General features: G+C 31.2%; 1 long non-coding RNA gene across 1 annotated transcript; it reads right to left on the bottom strand.

The window, feature by feature from the left end:
* Positions 1 to 3,888: 3,888 nt before the first annotated feature.
* LOC143231452 (uncharacterized) lies at positions 3,889 to 8,583 on the bottom strand. The gene is made up of 3 exons (XR_013016928.1): positions 8,499 to 8,583; positions 4,887 to 4,978; positions 3,889 to 4,266 (listed from the first exon to the last, which is right to left on the bottom strand). It is a non-coding gene; the product is annotated as an uncharacterized LOC143231452 (long non-coding RNA).
* Positions 8,584 to 9,657: the final 1,074 nt, after the last annotated feature.

Below are 9,657 nucleotides of genomic sequence, written 5' to 3'. Positions count from 1 at the left end.
TACGCTAACCGGATATAATTTTGAGGGTATGCAGCTAGTTAACATTACCCACGTTCAAATCTTTGGCTATTGCTGTCAGACCGAATAGTAGGATTTGACCGCCAATCTTATAAAACACCTTTTGGATAAAAGTTAGGAGCTCGGTTTTTATTCTATTTCTATATTTTAGTGATGACGGAAGAGAACATCGGAACCTTGTTTCCACAGTCCAACACTTTAAACACTAAACTGAGCTGAGCCCTAAAAAGATGGTAATTAATGGAATAAATAGTTTACAGTATAACTTCACAATTCATGCTATGTAATGAAGTAAAATGTATATAGAAATAGAAAACTGTATTTTTTTTTAATTCCCTTTTAGTAGGAAAATTCGACGTTTAAACTAAGTTGTGTATTTAATACTAAAGTCGTGATTCAATAAACCCAGTCTTAACATTTGCAGGAGAGGTCTTAGTCTTTCTGAAGTCCCGGGTAGAATTCAGTAAACGGGCCCCATAATGATAAAACAACTCAAAAGTAGATTAGAATGCATAACATCAGGGGAACCCTCCCATGTGTGAGACCCCGAGCAATTGCTTAGTTTGGCCAATAGGTAAGATCACCTATGAACATTCGTATTTAGGAATATCGAGATGAAAAAATCTATAGTTGAATGACTCCTAACCCTTTCATCTATAAATCTGATGTAAGTATATTGCTTCATTTTCTCCTTTGCGGTTGTTGTTATAGTAATTCAGCTTTATAGTCTAATTATCCATTTTATAGAACAATGTCTTTAGTTATTTGATTTGTTAATAGCTTAGACAAAATTTCTACGATAATATACGCGATTCTACTTTTCAAATAAATTATATTGAGTAACCATTTGCTAACAATATCCTTAGGAACAAATCGTTTTCGCGAATCGGGCGTAGATAATAATTGTGCTGTTACTGTACTTTCATGTTTGATGCACTGCAGACTGCAAAAACTATATAGAATTAATCATTTTAGTCACTTTCTATCCGATAAACAAAAATATTTGGCTAAATTGATCTTTTATGAAAATTGTTTAAGATTTAAAATAATAATTTCCTAATAACAATAAAAAGGCTTTGTTTTGGTCATCGTAATTTATTGTTTATATTTAACCATTTTTAGAATATGTCTCAGTTAGAAAGATCTACCCAGAACACTTCAATCAAACTAACTAAAATGGAATGTCAAGAAATAACCATGAAAATGAGAATTAATGTTTTGAGAAGTTCTATTTTTTTATGTATTTTGTTCTGCACTTAAGTTTCACTGAGTTGAATAGGTAAATTGCAGAAGAAAAAATCCATTCTTTATCTAATAGAACTAAAATATAACAAATACAACATTGAGTTTCTTACAACTAGTTTATACAATATTGAAATAACGTTAATTCTTTAACAACAGGCTGTATCTGAGATATTGCAGAATAACAGTTCTCAGGGACAAAGCATTACTAACTTAATCATCTCACAACTGGCTAGGTTGTTAGATATTGTAGTTACCGCAGTAACTAGATAGGCTTTACTAGTTAATAAACAAACTGAGAACATAACCTTTTAAGCGTTTGGTTCTTGATTATATATCTCTTTCTTTTTATTTAGTTTCTCACATATAAACTATGAACAGAGGTTTAGTAGGGTTGACGCTGAGGAGCTATTTTTACACGATTATTACACTGGTATCACTTTACTGCAGCACCTTATTCTCTAAATTAACATATCAAAATGAGGAGTTATATTTTACACGATTATTACACTGATATCACTTTACTGCAGCACCTTATTGTATTGTTTCATAAAAAGCTTTATTTTCATTCCTTTTATTTAAAATCAAAATATCCATGTTCTTAACTAACCAAGCAGCTAAGTTACGAAAACGTGACAGCTAAATTACAGAAAAAAAACTTAGAAATTCAAAATGTAACTCTTTCTTTGTTGACTTTCATAAATATATTTGGACTTGAAGTAGAGACAATGAAAATAAAAATAAACTCGATAATAATTGCAATTAAGTAGTTTGTATAGCAAGTACAAAAATATCTTAAATGTAATCACTTTTCACTAAATTCCAACATAAAATAATTAATAAAATATGGCTTGTATATCTATTTACATGATAAGCATATAATATGAATTTCAAAATTATCTAAAACTTCTTCACTCAGAAACTCATTAAAATGGAATTGTCAGAGCAAATATGGATAAAAAGCAAAATATATGCTAATCAAGTAATTATGTGAATAACTACGCATCTGCTGCTTTTTTAGGCTGTTTTCTTAAACGTCCAACAGGAGCTTGTTCTGTCGACATATTTGTGCATATCTCTGTAATTAAAATAACAATGCGTGTTTGTACGTTCGTTTGTGTATGCGTGCTAGCTCACGTAAAAACTAAATATTCCTATGAGCTAAACGTACAGTGGCACTTTTATGTTTATACGAGTGCAAAACTACGACGTTTATAATATTAACTTTAAAGACAATTATTTCAGTAACAAAAACAAGCATGCGAAGATATACAATAAGTTAATCCTTTTCCTTTCCATAGTGCATTTCCATTACATCTTAGGACAAATTCTAATATTTATCAAAAATCGACAATTACATCTAAAGTTTAAAGATGCTTCGTACGCAAAGCGCGAGATCACCTGCTGTACAGTCTACAGTTATTAGCCTTTAGGTCACTGCAACAACTTAATTCATTTTTAATGATATACAGCTAACACATTGTGCAAAAGAAAATGCTTACAGGTTTGAGATGACATACAAATAAGATTTAGAAACGTATATATCCTGGAAAGTTACTAAAAAAAGACAGATGATGAAAGCTATTTTTTTCTCATCTTGATACAATAATTTGCAGAAAAAAAGCTATTTTATAACTATTATATGTTTCCAACTATCTTAATATAGGCGCTAAAAAATTGACAGTTAGGCCAAAGAACTAGTCTACCTGTTAGAGGAATAAAATAGTACATCATTTCTGTTATTAGTGGTAAAGATCTTATTTGTTTTTGGAACTAGGCACAGAGCTGCGACAGAGGCTATATGTGCTCTGCTCACAACATCAGTCAAAACCCGGTTTCTAGCGGTGTAAGTCCGCAGACATATCTCTGGTCAGTTGGGGAAATGATGGTAAAGGACCAGACGCTTTGTTATTACTTTTGGGAAAGTAAATAAAGAGTTGATAACATTGTAGAAAATAAAAATAAGTGAAATAGTGACATTTTTGGTACCATAATTGTAAAAAAATTACTATTTTCTAATTATCATACGTTTTTACCATCTCAATACGGACACCTAACAATTGACAATTAGACCTGAAGTTATTGGTCGTAGTGGACTCTCCACTTTGTTAATACTTTAGGGGAGAAAAAGAGAAGAAGAAATGAAATCATCACAAGAGCTTCGTCAAAGATGAAGAGGTGTACATAAAAACAATTGTGTAAAAAGATATATTCCGTTTATTGTTATTACGTATTATTACATCATTTTACTTTAAATATAAATAATAATGGTAACTTCACATTGTGCGTAGTAGGTTTTATTTCACTCATGTCCAACTACATAATACAACAAAAGCATTATTTAAAGTATTTAACTATTTAAAATATACACTTTTCTCGCATATATATTTAATATTAATGATGCTTCGTACATGAAAAATTAGCTTTGAGTGTTGTGTGTTGGATATTTAAGATACAATTCCTTCTGTATCTATTTTTTTAAAAATTATTTTCCTAAACGATATTACGTTAATTATATACTTTATGTATATACTTCATATACAAAGCATGAATTTATCCGCTAATGAAAGACCCCGCTAGTAAAGCGGTAAGTCTACGGATTTACAACGATAAAAATCAGAGGTTCGATTTTCCTTGGTGGGCTCAGCAGATAGCCCGATGTGGCTTTGTTATAAGAAAACATATAAAACACACCACTCATAACATAATTAAAAGAAGAAAAAGTTATTTAAAATTTACATATACTTGATTATCAGTTACCACCAAAATTAAAAGTTTTAATACGAGGGGATGATTTATCTTACAAAATACTGATTCATATTCATAATGACTAAAATAAACATGTACGGACAAAGAAAAAAATATAATCTCTTTCCCAGTGAATGTTTGGTCCGAAATCTTCTCTTTAAAGTGGAGATCTCTCCAACAAAAGCAACTCTCTAAACAAAGCGTTTGGTTTATTTGATGATCATCGTTATTGTTCCTGATATCGCCGAGCACTTTAGCCTGAGGAAGTAAAATGGTTTGATTGGCATCTGACTCTTAGTAACAAAAGGCTGTTTCCAAGTGAAAGAAATAGATGGAGTAATAAGAAACGATAAGAAAGCGGACACAAAAGAATAAGTACTGCATTGGTGGGGATTCTTATAACATTATAAAACAATGACGTTAACAATCACAAAAAGAAAGTGAAACCACCCAGTTCTCTTAGAAAGCCCTATAACGTTTTATACACGCATGCATTAAAAACACTTCTTCATATTTACTACATAAACATACTTGTTTGAAAATCTTAACACATAAATCTAATTAGTTATATAATAATAGCACTTATCAAGTTTCGAATGACGCAAAGTATACCTGAATGGAAAAATAATTTTATATAAAAGTGATTAAGACCTTTTTAAAATTACTTTATATGAATATAAGCCTAACAATTATTCAACCTTGAAAACAATGGCATAATAGACACTCCCGGTAGCACAGCGGAGTATCTTCGGACTTACGACGCTAGAAACTAGGTTTTGGTAGCCATTGTATAGCTTTGTGCTCAACTTTAAGCAAACGAATGACTAATGATCTTCACCCAATTCCTGAGGGGTTAAGATTATAAATGCTCTACTCACCCTGTTCCCAAGAGAAGTTATAAAATTTGTCTGACGTTTTACCAAGAATAGGGACTTCTTTTTTCCATCACTGCTACGTCTTGTTACTGTACCTGGACAATGACATTTCTAGTTGCATTAAACTGCACGTTGTTGAAGTGTATTACATTTTTTTCACATCAAGTAACACGAACATATGTGATATGTATAATTGGCTAAAATGTTAAATTATGGTTTAATCACAATTTTATCTAATCACTTTTAATGATAAGATGCGACTTTATCCGTGCTTTTTGTTTGATTTTACAAAATTAATATATTCTTGGTTTTTGTTTTTCATTCGGTAGCTAAAAATTTGCAGACCAGCGACTACATTGAAATGTTAAATTGCTCTTTAGAAATTCGTTTTCGTATACTTTGTTCTTGTTGCCTACACAAGGGGACGTCATGATGAATATATAAACATAACAAAACCTCACTAAGATTTAACAAATCAAATTATTATCCATAAAACTATGTTGTTGTTCTTTTCTAACAGTAACCGCAAGTTTTCTTTAGCGCGTGGTATACCTTTACTACCCGCACTTCCCAAGATGTTAAAAGTGTTTTGAAATAACATTTGTGTTACAGTTCTGTAAACAGTGGTGAAGGATGGACGACAGAGTGTGTGCTGTGTTCTGCGCATGCTCTACTTGAGTTCAGTCAACGTATCGTAGGTTTCACATAGCCAAAGTTGCACATCTTGGACAGGTAAATTTATGTTATTATCTTAAGACTTCGTTTTCGTAAAAATACTTTATCGGTTCATATAATTCGAAACAGATATAATAAAGAAGAGTTAAAAATTTATGACTGCTGATAAACTTTGTTTAAAACTACACAGAACGAGGTTTTATGTAACTTGCAAGAAAACAGTTGCTAATTCAGTTGTTTTTTAGATTTTTCGTAGATTTCTAATGAAAGAGTGATGAGAAAGGAATTGCTTTACTGTTATATAGCTTAACTTTGTTCCTTCTCACCATGTTTATCGGAAATTTATAAAAGAGAGATAAATATGTATCATACAAACTATCATAATGTGTGATAATAATAAAATTTGCCTTAGTCCTTACGTACGTATAAACTTGTTTAAACAGTGTGTTTTTTCTTGAGTCATTTTCCGAGTAGAAAGAATCTAACAAATTCGTGATTAAATATATGTTCTGTGAAGGCAAAACTGTATAAATGTCATAAACTTTTTGCTTTAAATAAATTATAAACGTTAAAAGTAATAAAAGCTCGTTCTTTGAAAATGTTTACTAAGCATGAACACATATACACTGTTATAAGCTTTATTTTCAATGTTTTAATCTAAAATCAGATAGAAAGCGCACGACATTTAATTACACTGGATAACAAAAAATTGTTACTAGAGAAAACTCAAATGATTTTGAATAATTTGGTGGTGCTGATGTTGTCTGAATTTGTCCATTCCTCTAGATTTTGAGTTATTCTAATACCTCAATATTTATAAACACTATGTGAAATGCAACGGAATCAACTCAGCACAATAGATTTATGCTGTAAAATTAAGTTTATTTTAACTGTTTAATCGGTAAAATGCATACATTTGCGATAAAATCAAACATTAATTATATTATATTGATGTAAAATTCCAAATATATTGTACATATATACTACTTGTTCGCGATATAATTGTAGGGAATTGTACCACTTTTACTTCATTTCCACGCTCATTTGCTCAGCCTGAGAATCTCGAAATTCTCACGTTCTCAGTTTGTTAGAACATTCGAGAAATTACTCAATTAGGCGTAATAGGGGCGGAGTGAGACGCCTCTCTCAGTTGCCTTTCATTCACTCAGTTGGTAACCTCGCCTCTCTTCACGCACAGTCAAAACAAAATCCAGTCTTCTTCCTCTAAGAACAAAAGCTTCAATTTACTGAAGCCGCCATCATAGTTTTGCTTCTCACTACAATATGCAAGATACTGTGTGTTTTTATACAAATCTTGATGCACTAATGGAATAATTAGGTACTCAAAGTCATCCTCAAGAATGAAGCCTTTTTATCGAGAACTCTAGTTAGTCTGAAAACTGTACTTCTGCATAAAGGAAACACGAGGCCGTCAATTTCTGTTGTTCATATTGTAAACATGAAAGGAACTTATCAAAGAATGCAAAATATACATTCTTAAGTGCAATTTCCAATGAATAAATAAAGTTATTAAAGAAAAACCTATTATTTTCATGATATATCAGAATATTTTGAATATATTTATTATAACTCGAAAGCTAGAGGTGATCAGTAATTTTCAACATTATTTTTAGAATTGGCATCGTTAAGTTTCTTAGCTACAGTTGCATTTTTTTCTTGTCCTGTATTAATATTAGAATACCTAGAACTTTTGGGAATATAGTGATCGAGAGATTTTGCGAAGTATCTAGAAATAATGCTACATTATAAATACGAAAATCAACTATCAGTGGATCAGCCTTTTTTTTCTTTTGCTAGGGTGCCAGTTTCAAACAAGTAATTGAATCAGTGTTAGCTATAGCATAAATTCATTTACTGAATGAATCAGCAGTGATATTAAACAAGTTTATTTATAAGTTAGCTGTACTACAGTTAGCATCGTGTTTCTTATTTATTATATCTTATTTAAACGTAAGCCAACAAATTACAAGAGTGTAAAAGTTATCGTTATGTAGTTTAGCCAACACAGAAACACGAGAACACAGTTAGTAACTAATTTTGTAACGCTCGTCGTTCTGTGTTGGCTAAACTACACTTTAGACTAGCGCAGTTTTATTATTTTGTCGTAAAGCCAAGCAAAATTTTTCATGATTTTTCATACATGAGTATTGTCTGACAGAATAGGATGCTAGGAACAGAAATCCCTAGACAATTATGATAACATTATTTTTAAGTTTCTGCATATTCAATACAAATATGTATATGATTATGCACTATCAATTTAATGAAAATAACACAAACTACTTTAATGGACAGAGCTGGTATGCAACAACCCAGAAAATATTAATCAGTGATGACGAGAAAACTCACTTGTAGAGAAAAATGTATATGTAAAAACGGCTGGTTTGGGTTGAGAAAATGACGGAAAAAGGTCGAAACGTTGTTTGCTCCTCTACATAAACAATTTTCTCAACCCAAACCAGCCTTTTACATATACATTTTCCAAGAAAATATTCTTAAATGGTTTCTAATAGACAACGATTTCAAAAATAATGGTAATGCTTAAAACTTATGGCGGGATGAACGTATGGCACTATTCAATTGAATACTTAACACATATTATTCATATTACGATAAAAGAGTCACGTGAGTCTCTAATAATCATAATGTTTGTATTTAATTCATGTAATAAATGTTTAATAAAACTTCTTTAATGATTTTCCTTAGCTTGTAGTTAGAATATCAGAATTAGCGAGCTGAGTGAGAACAATCAAGCGAGTGTTTCCACTCCGTCCGGCTAGTTGTGGCCACCTGGTTAGCATGATCGAACTGTGAATTCATAGTTCGCTCCTTGCTGCTACATAAGCGCATTCTACGCTATCAGAGCAGCACTCAAATCCACTATACGGCCAAACAAGAGCAACAGTGAGTGTTACTTACCAGCTGCGTTCCCTTTATTCCATTAATTCAAAGTTAGGGACGATAGCACAGATAGCTCCTGTACAGCTCTTCTTGCAAATCTGAAAGAAAGATTAATACCATTGATGTAATATTAAATACAGAATAACTTAATTACTTTTCTGTAACCATAAACAAGTACAGTATTTTATTTAATAATGCTATATTGTTTGTTTTTCAATTTCGTGCAAAGCTACACAAGGGCTATCTACGCTAGCCCTCCCTAATTTAGCAGTTTAAGACTAAAGGGAAGACAGCTAGTCATAACCACTCTTCGCCAACTCTTGGGCTACTCTTTCAGCAAAGAATAGTTTATGATTACAGTTATTTGTCTTTGAGAAAGTTAGTTTATAGGTATAGTTACGGATTGGTAAGATCAGAGAGATCTGACAAAGATACTTAAATAAAAATAAGTGAAAAAAAACGTTAAGAAAATGCTTATTTATATTGTCAGGCTAAAATATATCAACAGTTTATTGTGTTAAAATTAATTTGCATACGTCTTAGAAAATGTTTATGTGAAAAAGCTAGCTAATATATTTTCGGTTAAATGTTTGGTTAAAAATATTACTTATATCAGATATCTTTAAAAAGCTGATTTTCTCTAAAAATGTTATAATTCCACATGCAAAAAATTAACTCATAACTTTGTTAATATAAAGAAGTATTTAATCATATTTGTATGATGTGCAGTGGTTATACGATCACATTTGTCTTCTCGAGGAGAAAAAGAGGATGTTCGATAAAACAGCTTGTGTCATTCCTTGCTTAATGACTTCATCACAAGGAAATATGTTACTCCTGAATTTTTTTATGTTTACTCTTTTCCTGATTTAGCAAATATTAGTAAAGCGAAACATTTTACGTCTCAAAACACACTTCGTGTAAAGCATGTATATTTTATAATATAATTTTAAATCGATATTTTGGTACGGAATTAAGTCAGCGTCTCATTTATTCTAAACAGTTGTCTAAACATAGGAATCATTAATTGTTAAGTAGTAATATTCAAAACAGAAGCGTTTTCCATGAAGGCTGAAATTGTACAAAAAGATATGAATGTTAAAGGGTTAGAAGCAAGTTTCACATTACAATAGTGCTCACAAGCTCATCTGCATCAATGGTAACAACATAAGGGGAT

The sequence above is a fragment of the Tachypleus tridentatus genome, chromosome 11, assembly GCF_004210375.1.
Source record: "Tachypleus tridentatus isolate NWPU-2018 chromosome 11, ASM421037v1, whole genome shotgun sequence".
NCBI lineage: Eukaryota > Metazoa > Arthropoda > Merostomata > Xiphosura > Limulidae > Tachypleus > Tachypleus tridentatus.
Note: the sequence above shows the minus strand (reverse complement) of the source record. Positions and strands in the feature narration are given on the sequence as shown.